Source organism: Pipistrellus hanaki (genome assembly GCF_964339955.1).
Source record: "Pipistrellus hanaki genome assembly, chromosome: 8".
In the NCBI taxonomy this organism is placed as follows: domain Eukaryota; kingdom Metazoa; phylum Chordata; class Mammalia; order Chiroptera; family Vespertilionidae; genus Pipistrellus; species Pipistrellus hanaki.
In genome coordinates this window covers 47,021,516-47,040,048 of record NC_140510.1, presented here as the reverse complement: position 1 = coordinate 47,040,048, position 18,533 = coordinate 47,021,516, and the positions used below count along the sequence as shown (strand labels likewise).

The 18,533-nt window shown below is 49.4% G+C and overlaps 1 long non-coding RNA gene across 1 annotated transcript; it reads right to left on the bottom strand.

Moving 5' to 3' along the window:
* Positions 1 to 7,139: 7,139 nt before the first annotated feature.
* Positions 7,140 to 17,869, bottom strand: LOC311626808. The gene is made up of 3 exons (XR_014795772.1): positions 17,737 to 17,869; positions 15,887 to 16,152; positions 7,140 to 8,129 (listed from the first exon to the last, which is right to left on the bottom strand). It is a non-coding gene; the product is annotated as an uncharacterized lncRNA (long non-coding RNA).
* Positions 17,870 to 18,533: the final 664 nt, after the last annotated feature.

Here is an 18,533-nt window from a genome sequence, read left to right as displayed (position 1 = left end):
CCGCCAGCCCCCGGGGAGGGGACCCGTGGCCTCGGCGAGAGGGACCTGGCCAGGGGAGGCACACGGTGGGCCAGGAGCCGAAGGATGCCAGCACCACCTCCTCTCTCGTCCCCGGGGGCCCAGGGCAGGGCAGAAAAGACTGGAGAAGGAATCCTGGGACAGACAGGAGAGCCAGCATCTGGTCTGTGAGGAGGCACGAGGCCCGGGAGGAAGAGGAGCAGGTGGGAGGGATGGAGGTGGAGGCGGGGCAGGTAGCCCAGGAAAACAATGGCCTGCCGTGCGGGGCCTCCGTCATTGCTCCCCGCCGCCCTCCTTTTCCTGTTCTGGAGGCTCATGGTGCCCTCTCCTCCGGGGCCTCCCATCATCTCCCTCTTCTGCCGCTTGTCCCACCCTCACAAGTCCCTTGGAGCCAAACCGGGTTGGAGCCAAACCAGGTAAGTCTCTGTGCTCTGCTCACTTCAGGAGCCTAGGTGGGGCGAAGGTTTATTTTAAATTTTTAATAGACTTTATTTTTTTTTTTAGAACAGTTTTCATGTTACAGAAAAACTGAGAAAGGAGCACAGAAAGTTTCCATCTACTTCCCACTCCACTTCCTGACTAAGCATGGTTTGCTTGTTACAGTTAACGAGCCAACCATGATATATTTTTGTTGTATTTCCGTCCACTGGAGCTGTCTCCATGCCCACTCTGCCACTCCCAAATCCGGCTACCTATTTTCCCAAATCTGGTAGAGAAAAACTATCAAACTAAGACGAGTTGTGGCGAGAGCACACAGAGGCACTGGGCACAGAGCAGTCCACGCATTAAAGGTATCACCCATGGCCTCCTGCCCAGCCCCTCAGCTTCTTACCGCTCCCCTCTTCACAGCCATCCCAGGTGTCCCCTCAGGCCCTCCCTCCAGCTGCCCTAATGGCAGCACCACGCCATGGCACAGTTATCCAAACGGAGAAACCAACATGGACACCAGGCTGCTAACTCAACTTCGGACTTTCTTCAGACTTCCCGGCCGATGTCCTCTTTCTGTTCTAGAATCCAGGCCAGGGCACCGTGTGGGCCTTACCTGTCGTGTCGCCATCGTCTCTCCGATCTGTGCCAGCTTCTCAGGCTTGCCTTCCTTCCTGACCTTGACACTTGTCAAGAGCATCGGTCATGTGTTTTGTAGAATGCCCCTCAAGTTGGGTTTGGGCCTGATGTTTTCTCGTTGGCTGGACTGGGGTTTGGGGGGAAATACCCCAGAGGGGAAGTGCCTTTCTCATGGCATCGTATCAGGGGGCTCACATATGAGCATGACATTCCAAATGATGCTGATCTAACCTTAACCACTTGGTTGAGGTGGTATCTGCCAGGTTTCGCCATGTAGAGTTGCCACCTTTCTTTTCTTCTTTTTTTTTAAAAAATATATTTTTATTGATTTCAAAGAGGAAGGGAGAGGGAGAGAGACATAGAAACATTAATGAGGAGAGAGAATTAAGGATAGGCTGCCTCCCACATCCCTCCCCCCCACCCCCCCACTCCACACACACACACACACACACACACACACACACACACTGGGGATCGAGCCCACAACCCAGACATGTGCCCCAACCAGAACGGAACTGTGACCTCCTGGTTCATAGGTCGACGCTCAACCACTGAGCCACACCGGCCGTGCGCTCACTTTCTTTTTTCATACTCGTCTGTTATCAGCAAGCACTGCGTTCGGCCCACACTCAGAAGATAAGGGATTAAGCTCCTTCTTTGGAGGAAGGAGCATCAAAGAATTTGGGGGTATATATTAAAACCATCAGTGTAATTAATTAATAGATTGGGATAGGCGCTTTGAGGCAATACTAAGATCCTGCTTCTCCTTAATGTTTCACGCACCACTTTTCGCATTCCTCAGTGGACCTCGCTGGCAGCAGTTATTACTGCGGGGCTGGAATGATTGTCTGCTTCCCTCGCTCCTTCTACATTTGCAATCTGGAACCCTTCTGTGAGCACAGTTTGTTCCTCTGCTTATTTATCTATGTATTCAAACATTTATTTATATCAATATGGTCTCGTGGCTCTTTATTTCTTCTTCGAGTTATAATCGCACACGGTTGTCCGTTGGGTTGCTCGGTGGTTCCAGTTTGGACACTGGGAGCTCTTTCAGGGAGCGCCCGTTTCCGTGCAACGTCCATCCTGTCTGTGTTTTGCTTTGCTGGGGCACCATTTGCTGTCACCCTGAAACACCCCAAGCTCACCGTGTGTGTTCAGCCCCAGCTGCCCCCATCCTAGAAGCTGCCATTTCCCCGGTGGGCCTTCCAGGGCACGTTACATTTCCCCACTGACGACTTTGTGTAGGGCCTGCTGCTCTGCCAGCGTCAGGGTCCTCTCCTTACAGGCACCTTCCACAGTGGCAGAGTCTGACAGACCCGTCGTCCCTGCCCTGGCACTTACCAGTCCTGCCACCCAGTGTTCTCTCCCTGATCACACTTCCTCATGGGGTTTGTGAGGATGACGGTGAAGCAGTTCGCATGTCTGCCCTACGTATTCAATACAAAGTTTCTGATGATCACGAAATGCTGCTGCTTCTGTTGGAGGGGGCAGTTGGTCTTAAGGGTGTTCAAGGCAGACGCCTGGCTATGTAACCTTAGTAAAGTGCCTCAATGCCTCATCTGTAAAATGAGAATAATAACACTAACTGTCTCACAGAGTTTTTGTTGGATTTAATGAGTCAATATACACAAAGCACTCAGAACAGGGCTTAGTATGTAGGAGCATTTGTTAACTGTTAGCTATTATTGTTTATGTAATTACTAGAGGCCTGGTGCATTTGTGTACCTGGGGGGTGGGGGTGGGAGGGTTGTCCCGCAGCCCAGCCTGCACCCTCTCCTGTCTGGGACCCCTAGAGGGATATCAGACTGCCTGTTTAGGCCCAATCCCGGTGGGCAGTTGGACATCCCTCTCACAATCCAGGACTGCTGGCTCCCAACTGTTAGCCTGTCTGCCTTCCTGATTGCCCCTAACTGCTTCTGCCTGCCAGCCTGATCACACCCTAACCACTCCCATGCCAGCCTGACTGATGTCTAAATGCTCCCCTGCCAGCCTGTTTTCCCTAACTGCCTCCCCTGTTGGCCCAGTTACCCCTAACTTTCCTCCCTTGCCAGTCTGGTCGCCCCCAACTGCCCTCCCCTGCAGGCCATCTTGTGTCTACATGGGGGTGGCCATCTTGTGTGTTGGATTGGTGGTCAATTTGCATATTACCTTTTTATTAGCTAGGATTGTTGTAGAATCAATCTCAGGTTCCTTTGGTATTAACCTATCCATGGTTGGTAGAGCAAGAATTATGGTAGAAAAATTAAACTATCTAGTCTTGTTAATATGAAATTTAAAGAGAATAGATGGTTAACATCATATAGTTAAAATCCTTAGAAGGAGAACAGCTAAATTCAAATTCATAACTAGTTTGACCACTGTCATGCGCTCCTGACATTTTCTTCTCTGAGGCGTTGACAAATAGCTGGGACAGGATTCCTCAGCTCACATTTGTCTGGCACTGATGCCTGAGGCCCAGATGGCCGGCAGCGCTGGGGAAGCTCTCTGTAAACCCATCAGATTTGGCCATTAAACAGCGATAACTATGATCAGCCCATGCCGAGGCACCCATTTTGTAGGGAAAAAACGTGGAACAACACAGTTAGTGACACAATAATTAGGACGCAGGGGAGACTGCTGACAATTTGGGGATGTTTTCTTGCAGAAAATACCAAATAACTCACAGTTGGCAGGACATCACTAGATCATTAAATTGGCAATTTATTGCTGCAGAGTGACAGTCATGCCCCTCTCCTCCGTGCACACGGGGTCACGCATCCAAAGCAATGCCTGCCCTGCCTTCACTGCAGGACACAGTGTCATAAAACTCCTTCCCTCCCACTGAAAACTCCAGGGGGTCTTCTTGTCCAGAATGTTAGGGCTTTCTTACTGTTATGTTACAGTGCAGCCAAAGCTACACTCGGGGAAGAGTGTGGGGTGTGGTGACGTGAGGGAAGGCCCACCTGGCTCAGGCCAGTCCTCCAGGGTCCCCTTCCCCTTTCTCTCACTCATCCCAGTCCCGGCTCAGTGCCCTCCTTGATGCAGGCCTACGCTATTCACTGCACAGATGTTTCCCAACTACAGGCATTTGTGAACAGCCTTCATGATTTTGCCTTATCCTCAAACCATATGAGTTATCATTTCTTTAATATTTTATTTTTATTTTTTAACCCTTATCGGAGGATGTGCTTAGAAAGAAGTATGTATGTGGGAGGGGGAGGGGGAGGAGAAGGGGGAGGGAGGGAGAGAGAGAGAAAGAGAGAGAGAGAGAGAGAGAGAGAGAGAGAGAGAGAGAGAGAGAGAGAAACATCGATCAGTTGCCTTCCATATGCTTCCCAATTGGGGATCAAACCTGAAACCCAGGTATGTTCTCTGACTGGGAATTGAACTGGCAACCTTTAGTGCACAGACAACACTCAATCAGCTGAGCCACTCTGTCAGGGCTAATGTTTTTCTTTTAATAAGCACATGTTTGAGAAACATGAAAGCTCAAGCTAGCTTCATCCGCACCAACAATATCCATGGAGCCACAGTTGACCTCAGCGGATGGCTAGGTGGGGTCTGCCCTCTCTATGCGGGAAGATCCACCGCAGCCTGGCTGGGAGCAGAACCGGAAAGGACAAGAGCCTATCAGAGGAACCAGGCTCTCTTCATGAAGGCAGTTTTCTCCAAAATAAGATAACACTGGCTGCAAGCCCTTCTGACCCTGACACGCATCTGTTCACTATTGACAAACATCAGGGTTCCCCGGGGCCCAAGAGGATGAAAGGCAAGGAGTCTGGCAACAGTGAGGGGGAGGCTGTTAAATGATCAACAAGGGAGGGTGCCCTAGCCCGTTTGGCTCAGTGGATACAGTATTGACCTGAGGACTGAGGATCTCAGGTTCGATTCCAGGCAGGGGCACAAGCCTTGGTTGCAGGCTCAATCCTCATTAGGGGGCATGCAGAAGGCAACCTATTACTGATTCTCATCATTGATGTTTCTATCTCTCTCTTCCTCTCTGAAATCAATAAAACAATATCTATTATTTAAAAGAAAGAGTCTGTAGGGTGGAGGCAGGCAGTGGCGCCTGCAAAGCCATCTCACGGATACTGTGCTAGGCGGCTCACTTGACCAGGAGGGGCCCCTGAGGTGAGGAAGATAGGAGTCTTTCTAGAGAAGGCGTGATGCGGACAAAGATCCCGAGTTGCAAACATTTAGTAGCCACCACACGAGTACACAGTCATGGTTCTTGTGGGGGCATAACACGCAGAGAGCAAGGCAGTGAGAAGTGAGGCTGGAGAGGACCTTGCTTGCAAGGCAAAGTAGCTAGTAGTTTCAACTTGGTCCTGATGATGGCAGGAGGCCCTCCAGGACTTTAAGCAGACAGTGATGTGAACGGTGGTATGTCTCCTGTCATCCTGGTGATACTGTTGCAGCCGTCAGAAGACTAGAGGCGGAGTAAGCGGTGTTAGGGTGGTAAGTGATGCTACTACTGAATGCCTGGTCCAGATGAGAGACGAACTAACCCAAAGCTATGTGAAGTGAAGAGGAGATAAACTACTGAGATCCAACTTGATGACTGACCCTCTTGGTGGTGGTGGTGGTGGTGGGCGGGGGAGGTGGAGGAAGAAGAGGAGCTTATGATAATGACCCCTGGGTTTCTCGTGAGGTAACAACCATCATAACCAAGGGCAGGAAGAGGCGAGGACAAGCAGGATTTGGGGTAAAGGTGATGCACTCAGTCATTGACAGGTTGAGTGTGAGGGATCTGCAGGATCCCTTTTGGAGATATGTCTTGTCTTAGGATATATTGTGGACAGGCTGACCTAGAATTCAGGACAGAGGGTGGGCTTGAGAAACATGTGATTATAGACACTGTGGGCATGGAGAACTCATCCAGGAGGAAAAGAATTAACGTTTAATGATACAAGAGCAGAAGGAAAAGAGTTAGGGAGAGTGAGGAGCCCACGGAGGAGCCAGAGAAAGGGTAGCCAGAGAAATAGGAGAAACACACAAAACGGAAAACAGGGTGGTTCCAGGAAAGGAAGCTTGGGAAGGCAGTGTCAGGTGCTTCAGAAAAATACTGAAAATTAATCACTGAGGGTTTGGCCAAAGAAAAGGTATTGGTGACTAACCGGAGCTCTTTCTCTAAAGAGGGGAGACAGAGCGGGGCCACGAATGGGAGATGTGGCTCAGGGGAGGAAGACTCCACTTCTGTAATGAAGGCAAGGTAAAGGCTAATGCTGACTTCGCATGCACTTTGTCCCTGAAGTGGGCAGAGAGCGTGGTTATCTGCTGGGAGATAAGGGTGGGGTAAATCTCATGCCTATTTTACTCTCCGTGTCTGTAACACTTCCTCACAGCCTGCACATAGTAGGGGCTGTTAATTTTCACTCTCCCTCCTTTTTTTTTTTTTACTTTTTTTTTTTTTGTTCCTCGCCAATCTAGCACCCCTCTCAACAAATTTGAAAATGAAAATAAATTAATTTTTGCTCTTGGCCAACTTAATCATCTGCCTGTTTATTTCTCCTTGAAGTAACCTTAGCCAAACTGGCTGGATGGTATTTGGGCCCCTCTTCTGTGACCCTATAGCATCTTTATCAAAACTCCATCCCTTAAAAAAGCAAACAAAAAAACTATCGTTGGGTGACATGTCTGGCAAAATTAATGCAAACTGTACTGCGCAGCAGTTTTCAAACACAATTGGCAATTGCACAAATATAGTATGTGTGTAGACTGGGATTCCTCCCCAAACTCAAGTATTCTGAGAACCTGAAGGGGATGGGATCATAAAACAATATTTTGAATTCCACAGTCATGTCAGTTCCCCTCATTTGCTTTGCTGGGGAAATTTTAGTTTTTTGTTTTGTTTTGGTTTTGCTACTCAGGCAGAGCCAAGTTTTTAGTTTTTGTTTTCGTTTTATGGATAAACCAAAGTACAGTAGCCTGACGACTTATTCACATAGGTTATTACAGTCAAAACAATAAGGCCCGCACACATTGTGCCCATAATAACTATTTCTGGGTACTTAGGAAGATTAAATATTATTCACCTGGCGCTTACACTTTTGTAGCTATCAAGCAGTGTTTCTCAACCTTCTTGCGTTATTGTCATACTTCCGAGTGGTTTTTGGTGACATGGGTAGTTGGTTGCAGGCCCACAGAAAGAGTTTTGAGGTCCTGCATGCGCTTTTCTGCTAGTAAAAGTGTGAAACCGGGTGATTTCACATAAAAATTCAGACCTCTGGCCTCTCTTGAAAGATTAGTGGTCACCTGGCCTGGATGTCAGTGACATGCTCCATGGTGGCTCCCCATCTTCCTGGTTCTGCAGTCCCAGCCTCTCACCCTTATACTTCCCCTGCTCTTCCCTCGTAGGCATCTACCAGGGTTTGAGACCAAACCCTGCCCTAAGCCAACTGACAGCTGTTTGTTTTCTCCTGAGACCTGGAGTGCTGCTTATATATGCTTGTGTACCCGTGCTGTGTCTGGCACAGAGGCATGCAATAAGTTAGTATAAGAATCTGAAAGGTTTAATTCTTTACAAGCATTTGGCTATAGCTGAGGAAGGTGAAATGCCCACGACTTGTCTCAAGTCCGAAAGCTTAGAAATTCTAGAATGAGCTTAGGACAGCCTGCCTGTGAGGCTGTGAGAAAGGACAGGCCTGGTGTTTGACAGCCGTCAGTCCTGACACGCTGGCTCCCGGGAGGCTGAGTCACGGTACACATCCCGAAGGCTGCGAGGAATTCTGTAGCGACACAACAAACTGTTTTATTTGGTTTAACTGAATGCTTCATAATCTTCACCCAATCTCTTCACTATTTCGATATAACCTTTAATTCATAACATTCCCTCCTCTCAGATGCACTCCACAACAAGCCATTTTTTTAATGATGGTGAAATATGAGTACCCTGGTTAAGACAATTGTGCAAGAATTGTGTAATAGTCACACAGGCCCCTGGGTCTCCTTCAGCCATTGCTCACAGTGTTGGGAAACAGGACTTTCACTGTGGTCTCCTTGGAAGGCAGGGTTAAGCCATCCGTTTTTCTCCTTAGACGGACGGACAGACGGATGGGGCCATGAATCTGCGAAGACAGGAAAGTTTACAGTGTCACAAGCGTCCTCAGTTTTTCCTCACCAAAGCCCGAGGGCAGGGATCGCGGTCCCATTGGATGGATGAAGAAATGGCCTCGAAAAGCTTCAGTGACTCATGGAAGCCCTACATCCAGCCAGAGGCAGTGCCGAGGTTTAAGCGAATCTTTTTACTCTGGAAACTCATGAGCCCACAGAGCCAAATATCAACAGTACAACAATTGAAATTTCTTTTGAGAGCCACATTTTTTAAACTTAAACTTCTCCCAACGCCACTTCTTCGAACTAGACTCGCTCAGGCTGTGGTATTTTGTGGAAGAGCCACCCGCAAGGGGCCAAAGAGCCGCATGTGGCTCTCGAGCCACAGTTTGCCTACCACGGTCCTTTACCGATTTTTCTCCCTTGAGCACATCGTTTTTGCTTTTCGGTCAGCTCATCCTGTTGGCTCTAAATCCTTCGAGCTCAGGGCTGCAATCCCCTCCCCTAACCTAGCACACTGGCTCCACTATTCTCCCCCGAAGCCGGGAACCCAGGGGAAGGCGCTATGGGGGTTCTGGCAGCCCCGGGGCCTGGAGCGCGGGAGGGCGCGGCGCCCCGGGGAGAGGCCGAGCTCCAGCAGCGGGGTCTGCCCGGGCCTTCTGCTGGCGACCTGCACCCTCCCTGCTGCCCTCGGCGCCTGGGCCCCGCTGCGCCCGGGCGCTGTCTGCACGGAGCTGCAATCGGGCCTCTGGTTCCCCGCCCGAAGGAAGGGCCGCGTGTGCAAACGCTGCATTGGCCTCAGGATCCTCCTGGGAAGCCCACGTGCGCCCTTAACCCGCTTGGCCGTCCCTGGCCCGGCGTCTGCAGACGTGGGTCCGAGCGGCGGGGCCTGGAGTTCTCAGCCTCCAGCTCCCCGGAGGGGGGGGGGGGGGTGTCCACCGGGGCCCCCCGCCCGCCCGCCGCCCCGGGAGCGCACCGAGTAGGAGGGAGGAGGGAGGCGGTGGGGCCCGGAGCGGTGCAGGGAGGACGGGGAGGGGGAGGAGGGGCGGGAGGAGAAGGCGGGAAGAGGTTAGGCGGCAGAGTGGGGGATGGGAGGCAGGAAGGGGCGGAGGGGGAGGAGAGGAGGGAGGAGGGGGCGGAGATGGCGGGGAGCCGTGGGCCGTGGCCCAGCTGGCGCGCTGCCCGGAGGGGCCGGGCGGAGGCGGGAGCCTGAGGTCGGCGGGAGCTCGGCGCCTGCTTCCCGCGCTGACCCTGCTCCCATGCCGGGCAGGAGGGGTGCGCTGGGTTCTGGGCTCGGGTTTGGGTGCAGGGCTGCAGGGCCTCTCATGCCCCAGCCCACAGCCACCCGCCCAGGGCTCTGCTTCTGGACATAAGGCCGTTGCCGGTGCCCCGCGTGGGAAACCTGCAGGGGACCGGGTGGCAGCCCCTTCCAGGTGGAAGGGGTTGAGCGTCCCTGGAGGAGGAGGGCCTTCGCTCCAGCAACCACCCTCCCTGAACCCCTACAAGTGGTGGGAGAAAGGTTAGGGTTCCCTGAAGGCCTAGCCGCTGGCCCAGCCCCAGTGGGCTGAAGGTCCCCAGGGGCAGGCTTCCAATATGACCCCAAATTCTGAGAATCTCAACTAGGGCCCTGTCCTGCCCATGACCCTCTCCTGGGAATGTTATCATCAACGAGTGTTGTTTATTGCATCAGTTCCCCCTCTCGCCTGTGGGTCTCCGCTCCCAGGCCCAGATTCCATGTGAACACGCCAGACAGAGCTGATGCCCTGGTGTAGTTAGCTGGGTTATGAGTGGGTTCCCCTCTGCTGCTTTATAATGATTACTCCTCTCCAACTTCTTTCACAGTTGGTATGCATTTCTCTGTAGCCCGGGGAAAACACTGTGTGTATAATCTAGCTGATAAAAATGATCACATTTTGGATAGTTAGAGATAGAGAGGGGGAAATCCTGAGGATAAAGCAGTAGTTTTGCTCTGTTTATTTTCCCTAGACCAGCCAATCGTTTCTGACTTGTGCTAGAAAATCAGCTCATCAGTTTGAAGTGGAAAGACATTTCCTTTAGTCTTGCCTACTTAGGGGCTTACTTCTGCAGTTTCAAGTTCCCAGGCAGCGAAGCAAAACCACCGAAGGCTTCATAGGCCACAGTGAAGGCAAAGCGAGGGGAATGGTCTCAATGGTTATTCCAACCAAGCGGTGACAGTCCAGTGCACTGCGATCTTTCTGTGCCGCGCCAGTGCCTCCCGCCTTTATTACTAAACACTTTACATTTTTTTCCAAATGACTCCACTTACGTTCCATTTTATTGAAAATTAGGACAGTACTTTATCTTTGCACAGAGTCATTCATGTACGAATATTTAGTAAGCACTTCCCAAGAGCCAGGCCCCAGGCTGGTGCTAAGAATACCAGGCAAGACTGGGTCCTTATCTTTCAGGAGCTTTGGGTCTTTCTGATGGGCGTGCATGTATAAAACACACAGAGAATCATGTCCGGGGCCCTGGTAGCTCCCTCGGCAGACAGACTTGCAGCAGCCAGTGGGACACGAAGGAGGAGCCAATTGTAGTGGGGCAAGAGGACAGTGCCAAGGAGGCAGGGAAAGATTGGCAGAAAATCAGTTATCTGGGCTGGTCATGAATCTTTAGCTTGTAAGTGCATAGTCCTACCTGGTGTGAACTTTTTTTTCCCCCCCTGGCCCTTGCCCTAATCATGTCATTCTTTGATACAATACATTAAGGGGTTGCTTTGTGATTTCATTTGGTTGTTAACCCTCACCCAAGGATATTTTTTTCCATTGATATTTTTAGAGAAAGAGGAAGGTAGGAGGGGTTGTGGGGGGAGAGACACATGGCATTGACGTGGGAGAGACACATCAATTGGTTGCCTCTTGCATGCGCCAGGACCAGGGGACCAGGGGACCAGGGCTGGGGATCAAATCTACATGCCCTTGACCAGGAATCTAACAGGAGACCCTTCAGCATGCGGGGCGATGCTTCAACCACTGAACACAATGGCCAAGGTAGTTGCTTTGTGATTTCTGTCTTCATTGATAGGTGCAATGAGTTTATAGTATTCAAATCCTATTTCATCATACTTTAAGATCTGGCCCAAATTTAAAAATATATGTATTTCCTTTTATCAGGTGTCATTGAAATTATAAAACATATTGAACTTTAAACTTTTTATTTTATTTTTTTATTTTTTTTTTTTTTAAACTTTTTATTTTTACTTAAAGTACATAATTATACATTTATCCCCCAGTCTTTGGGTGTTGGGCTTACTGCGTGGCTGATCTGATTGAAATTACTCATTTTCTTCCTTGGGTTAACCCCACTCTTGATAGACTGGGTTTAGGACTTGTAGCCTTTGTTTCTCTATTGAGGGGAAAGAGCTAAGGACACATAGCACAGTGTCCATGTGGAGTTCTTTTAGGCTTTACAATATCCTCCTCATCTCCTACAGTTTTCTAGCTCAAAACTAATTTAACGCCAGTTTTTATTACTTATTTTTAAGTGACCTGCCTTTATAGTCTTTTTAAAGCATTTGACTTTATTTTTATATCATTTTCCATGTCTCTTTTTATTTGTTCGGGGTTTCTCCCCACTTATATTTCATTGTTTTATGAGGCAGTAAACACATTTTAGAAGAAATAAATGATTCTAAGCATACTATTCAACCATTCTGCTCTGTTTCATTTTTAAAATGCTAGTCATGACCCAGTGAATTTATTTCAACCCAGTAAGTTGACATGAAGACGGACAGTTTGAAAAATACTGTGTTAAACAGTAGCCTCCTAGCATTCAGTACACCTGACCCCAGTGGGGGTTTGAGAGGGATAGAGAGTGAAGGCTAAGCCAGTGAGCTGGTTAAGTAGTGTTCTGGTAAGAGGGCTTCTACCTGTATTAAAAGTTCATGGGATTAAATTCTGGGTCAACAACTAGGGTTTGGGAATCTCATTGTACTCAAGTTTTGGCTGTTGTGATTTGAGTTTTAAATAAAAACCTAGCCTGGATCTAAAACTCTCCAGCTTAGAATTAGTGTTGGCCCAGAGGGTTCATGTTACATATGTAACCAACCATAACTGAGCCATTTTAAGGCCATTTGATTATGTCCTTTCCTATGGATAGACAAGGAGATCAATTGATAAAATGTCTAAGCGTATCAAAGAAAACATTTTCCTAGGTTATGACAACGCCTGGGCCTTCTGAGATCTTCCACGAAGTCTTAGCCCTGCATTCTTTTTAGGGGCGCGAGACCTGAAAGACAGCTGATGAGGCCAGAAAAGGATACTGACGGGCAAGAATATTGAAGCTGAAATCAAGACCTTTCTTCTCCTCGGCGGAGGCTCCCAGATACTAAAGGTACTTGGCTGTCTTGTCAGAGAGCTCAGTCAAGGCAGGGGGGCATTTTCCTGGTTGACAGCTTTATTTACTCTGGCCCTAGGATGAGCTCTCAGAAGTTTACCACTTTTCAAAACGCCTGTTGTTCGGGGAAGATGGACCAGTGAAAGGATAGACTGTCTGTGGTCGAATATCTGGGAATCCCCACCTGCGACTCAGGTATCTCTACCCCCTTTGTAATGGCATCCATCACGTTTGATAGATTGGGTTTGACAGCTGTGTAGTCCCCACAACTCACACTGTCGGTGCAACTACAGTGGCCGGGCTCTCGGGAACTGATTCATGCTAGCCAGACTCATGGAAGACTCTGAAGTGAACAGAATGACCACTCACAATGGGGACATGCATGTCCAGTGACCAAAAGACTCATGGATGTGTTCTCCAGGACCCTCACTGCTCAATCCCGGGCACCTGGGAACACTCCTGGGAACCAGAAAGTTGGTTGGTGAGATCACACACTCACAACGGAGAAAAGGATGGTGCTATGGATTGAATTGTGTCCCCTCCCAATTCACATGTTGGAGTCCTAACTCCTAATACCTCAGGATGTGACCTTATTTGGAAACAGATTCATTGCAGGTGTAATATGTTAAGATGAAGAGTAGAGTGGCTCCTGATCCAAAATGACTGGTGTCCTTGTAAAAAGGGACAATGTGTACACAGAGAGGGAGGACATCATGTGAGGAGGAAGGCAGTGATCGGATGATGCCTCTATAAGGAACCCCACAGATTGCCAGCAACCCACCAGAAGCCAGAAGGGAGCACAAAAGGAATTCCCCTTCACAGCCCACACCGGGACCCGCACCAGGAAGGAATCAATCCTGCCGGCACCTGATCTCCGACGTCTAGCCTCCAGCACTTTGAGACAAGAAGTAGTTTAACCCAGCTGGTAGGTTTCGCTTTTTACGGCAGCCCTAACAGACTAATACCGGTGGTTTTGTAGACCATTTCACGTTGCAGAGCTTGAAGATTACCTCACAGCGCTGGCGAGGGGCCAGCTTATCTGCCATCCCTAGGTCTGGTCTTCGTCCCTTGGCCAGTGCTGGAGAAACACCCCCCAAATGTTGGTCTTTGGGTTTCCTTTTGCTAAATGCAAGAACATCTTTCCTCTCCTATGTACACACTCTCTCTTCTGTTCGCTCAGTACCACTCCTTATATCTCAGTTCTTTGTCGTAGCATAGTCGTGTTTCACAGTGCACCTGTGTTGAGCCTGCCAAGCATTGACACATTCTGCAAATTGTTCTGTTTTAGTGATTAGATGAATCACCTAGGGCTGCTGATGAAAAAGATAAAAATGAAAAAGAACAAGAAAGAAAGAAATATTTTCAAAAGCAGATTGATTCCCCCGCCCCTCAAAATTTTGATTTGTAGTTTTGCGATGGGACCCAGGAATAATGATATTCAATATCTCCTGTCGATTCTTACCAGTTTCTTTCTTGGAGCATCATCTAAACTCTAAGCTCTGGAGACACCCAGTTCAGTCCAGTTCGGTAGGTCCTATTCCCAGCTTTACGGATTTAGGTACCTTCCCGCCCAAGACTTCAGCAGTAGACTGGGTGTCCAGGTCAGTCCAATGCATTTGTTCATTTCACAAAAAAATTTTTTTACCGCCTGCTATCAACTAAATACTAGTCTGGGGTCTGAGGAAACATCAGTCAAACAAATAGGCTAGAATACCTTCCATCCTAGCTGGAGGAAATGGTCAACAAAGCAATAAACATACTAGGTGGGCAGAACGGTGGGAAAAAATAATTAAGGGCGGGGATCCTGAGGGCAGGAGGCCTGTGGGCCTGGCGATTTCCAATGGGTGCCGTGGGTTGGCGTCACTGGCAGCGTGATGTGAGAGCGAGCCCTGTGGCTCTCTGGGAGAAGAGCACCCCCGGCAGAGGGACAGCCAGTAGCGCCCACAGCCATTAGCTGAGCGCACCTGGCTTGTTAATAGAAACCAGAGGCAAGTGGGGGTGAGTGAGGGGGAGGGTGTCAGGCGCTGAGGTCAGAAAGGTTACCGGGGAGCCAGATCACGCCCTGACAGGTTGTTGGCTTTCACTGGGTGAGATGGGAAGCCACAGGAGGACTCTGAGCAGTGGGACCTGGTCTGACTTTCATTTGTCAAGAACCATTCGGGCTGTTGTGCCAAGGACAGGAGCAGAAGCAGGGAGGCCAGTTAGGAACTGACCCCAATAATCCGGTGACATGCCAGTGGCTGGCAATAGGCTGGTAACAGCGGCTGTGGCGAGGGGTGATTGGATGCTAGATATATTGTGAAGGTAGACCCAACAACTTTCAGATAGATCAGATGGGGGATGTTGGAGAAGAGAGACGTCCAGGACTCAAATCGGGGTACATCTTGGAGCTCTTGCTTGGAAAGCCGAGCCTAAGTAGCGTCCCGGATGAAGAACATGTAGCCTGCACATTGCTGACAGCCATCCTGCGCCCCTGAGGAGAGCCAGCCTGAGGGAGGGCCAAATGCTGTGCCTGGCAGGGCAGAGGGGCACGAAGAGATTGACCCGAGGGCAGAGCAGAGCCGCTGCCTCCACCCCTGAAGCCTGACCCACCCTGCACTCCCAGCCATAAGAGCCAATGAGTCCCCTCCGTTACTTTGCAACTTGCATCCCAAGTGTTTACTGCAACTCCCAGATGCACTATTTGCCCAAAGAAACTTGGCTAACTCCACCAGAGCTAGTCTCCAGACTTTCCTAATCGCTGTTCTTTCCCATGCCCCTCTTTCTCATCTCATCGGATTGTAAGCCTCTGGAGTCCTGTGCCAGGAGTGGGGCTACACAGACTCAGCGTGACAGAAAGCCAGAAATTATTAGCACAACATCCCTGTGGGGCGGTGATGGTAGTAGCAGGAGTAGTAGTATTGCCTATATCAGTGTTTCCCAACCTTCTCTCATGATGAGAATCACCTGGTGGAGTTGTTAAAACACAGATTCCTGAATCCCAACTAAGAAGTGCTAAACTAGAATTTTTGGGAACATATAGGTAAAATTGTATACCTAACTAGTGCTCTAAGACAGATTTTATATACAGAGCACTAAGTTAGGTATGCAATTTTACCTATATGTTCCCAAAAATTCTAGTTTAGCACTTCTTAGTTGGGATTCAGGAATCTGTGTTTTAACAACTCCACCAGGTGATTCTCATCATGAGAGAAGGTTGGGAAACACTGGCCTATATTTTATTGCCTAAATTTCAGAGCAGCGATTAAGGGTTTTAGGACCAAAAGCCTTTTATTTCAAATCTAAAGTTGGTTTCTCCGATTAACCAATCCCAATCCATCTGTCCCGCTAAGAGAGCAGAACTTTTCAGGGGGCCATCTGGCTGCTTTACTGATCGGCAAAATATTGGTACAAATATGACAGATCTGATCCTCACCTTTACAGTCAGTGACTTCCGGGCCTCTTCCCTCTGAGTGGTTAAGCTGGAAAGGATCAGTTCATCATTGCCAAACTTATGAGACGGATGTATAAGCCAGCTTGCTGGATTCTTTATAACAGCGACTCTTTCTCAAAATTGAAAACGTGTAGACTCTTGACTATATCCCAGTTTGGGTAACATTAAATTCACTCTTACATTATGAGACTTTAAAAACAGCCATAAAGGCAAATCCAGACCGGGCATTGCTATTACATGCTGTTACTCTGTTAAAAAAAAAAAAGGTGTCAATCCAGGTAATGCTTATGTTGAAATTTTTATTCATCTTGAAAATGAAAACACTAAATTTAAAGTTATTCTAAAGAATTCATGGGCCTCTGTGAATGTGATCAAAGACTCCAATCTGAGAAACATGGCAGCAGGAGGAAGGCTTTGTTTGAAAACTTCTGGTTTGTACACAGGAGACGCTAACACAGGTCCCCTCGGGAAACTGGGCTGCAGGTCCGAAGGCAGATGAAGGGCAGAGCGTGTGGGTGATCACAGGGAGCACAGCCCGCAGGCAGGGCAGCCAGTTACCCCATGTGCATTTGCTCTAGCAGGGGTTGGCAAACTTATCAATCAACAGAGCCAGATATCAACAGTACAACGACTGAAATTTCTTTTAAGAGCCAAGTTTTTTAAACTTAAACTTCTAACACCACTTCTTCAAAATAGACTCTCCCAGGCCGTGGTATTTTGTGGAAGAGCCGCACTCAAGGGGCCAAAGAGCCGCATGTGGCTCGAGAGCCACAGTTTGCCGACCACGGCTCTAAGGTATTTCTTGTTAGGACTCTGTGGTCTGGAGAACAGAGTACTGTCTTCCTGAATTATGGTGGAGTAGCACTGATAAACTGCTACTCACCGATTTCCCTTTTCCTAACTTCACCTTGCATCCATGCCCTCGCTGCCAATGCATCACTCTAGGGTAGGGGTGTCGAACTCAATCAGAGAAGGGGCCAAAATCTAAAATCCAGCCTAAATCGCGGGCCGAATGGTTTACTGAACAGTCATAAACTGACAATGTCATAAACTGACAGCGGAGTGCAGTGATGACAGCGCGGTGCGGGCCACATTGCAAGGCCTGGCGGGCTGGATTTGGCCCGCGGGCCTTGTGTTTGACACATGTGCTCTAGGGAAAGGACTTGGACCCGATTGGTGGAACCCTGAGCCGATGCTCTTACATTTAGTAGGTCACTAGTTTCTGTCATTCAACTAAAGTTATGAGGGACCCATCTACTCTAGAGAAAACAACGTTCTAATCTCTCCCAATGGTGTCTGCATCCGACTCTGAGAATCAACCATCCCTCTCAGATGCCTTCTGCGGTGTTCTCTGCCTACTCCTACTTTAGGTCTGTCTTTACCAGCCCTCCCCTTCCCTCCTCCCGCCCACACTGAGTTAGTGCCAGGAGCACCCACCGCCATGGCCAAGCGCCCCTCTGGCCCCAGAACCGGACTGGATCAGCGCCTGGGCTGCCTCCACGCCGCTGGGAGAATGCATCCTGTTCCCAGGCAGCGGGTCCAGGGGCAGCGTTCAGTGGCCAGCACTCGCCTGCCTCCTCAGAGCCAGGCAGGGACTGGATTTCCTCAGGCCACTGGGCAGATGCCGGCTTGCTCTTCAGTTTGGTGAGAACTGAGGGAGGGAGTGCCTGGCCAATTTGGAAATGAGAGGGCTCCCCGGGGAACTTGCCTCAAACTCCAGGGATCACTCCCACCCCCTCACCTGTCTGCCACCTCCACTGAGGGCTGACCACAGCTGTGTGTTGCCTTTACTTATCTAACCCTCCCTCCCTCCCTCCTTTACCATTTCTTACCTGCGTGTGCCACTTCTCTTCCCGCAACCTGTCCCTTTTAGCTCTCACTCACAAAATCTTCCCCAGCCTTTAAACGCTGTAATTGAAATGAGCGCTCCAGAAAAACCTTCTCTGATCAACAAGCAGAAAGATCCCTCCTTTTTTGTCTGCCACACCCATTTTCCTGGACCTATCTTAAAACACAGGCCGCTTTCTGGTATCTAGAGCAGCGACTGAGGTACATTTCTCATGTAGTCTACCAGGAAGTAGGCTAGGCTGTGAGGGCATGTCTGCCTGCCTTTGTTTTTCCCATGAGACTCTCCACATTGTAGGGATTTAATATTTGTCAAATGAATGACAAACTGAAAGCACTGTACACACAGTATACAAATGGCAGGAGGCTGGATCCATCACAAGTTTCCCTTCCGAAGCTGCCTACCCAGAGCTTTCCTGGATCCCTGAGTCCAACCCCCCCCACCCCCAAGCTCCCTGACCCTTCAGTAGGTCGGTGCTTTGGGTCGTACCAGTTGTTAAATATGTTGAATTTCAGCCCTACAGCTAAGACAGGCAGCGCTCAACCAAGATGACTTAGAAGGGACACTGGATGCAATGGCCTGTTCACAGACCTGAGATGTGTTGAGGGGTGGGGGGGAGGGCGGGAAGCTGGGCGTTGCTGGAAGCTAGAAAGCAGGGACTCATTTACCTTCTGTCAGTTACATGCATGGCCTTGGGCAGAGAGCACTGGCCTGTTCAGCGGTTAGCAGACCTGAGCTGCAGTGTTGGAGCGGTCACGGCACTTGGATCTTGGGCATATTGCT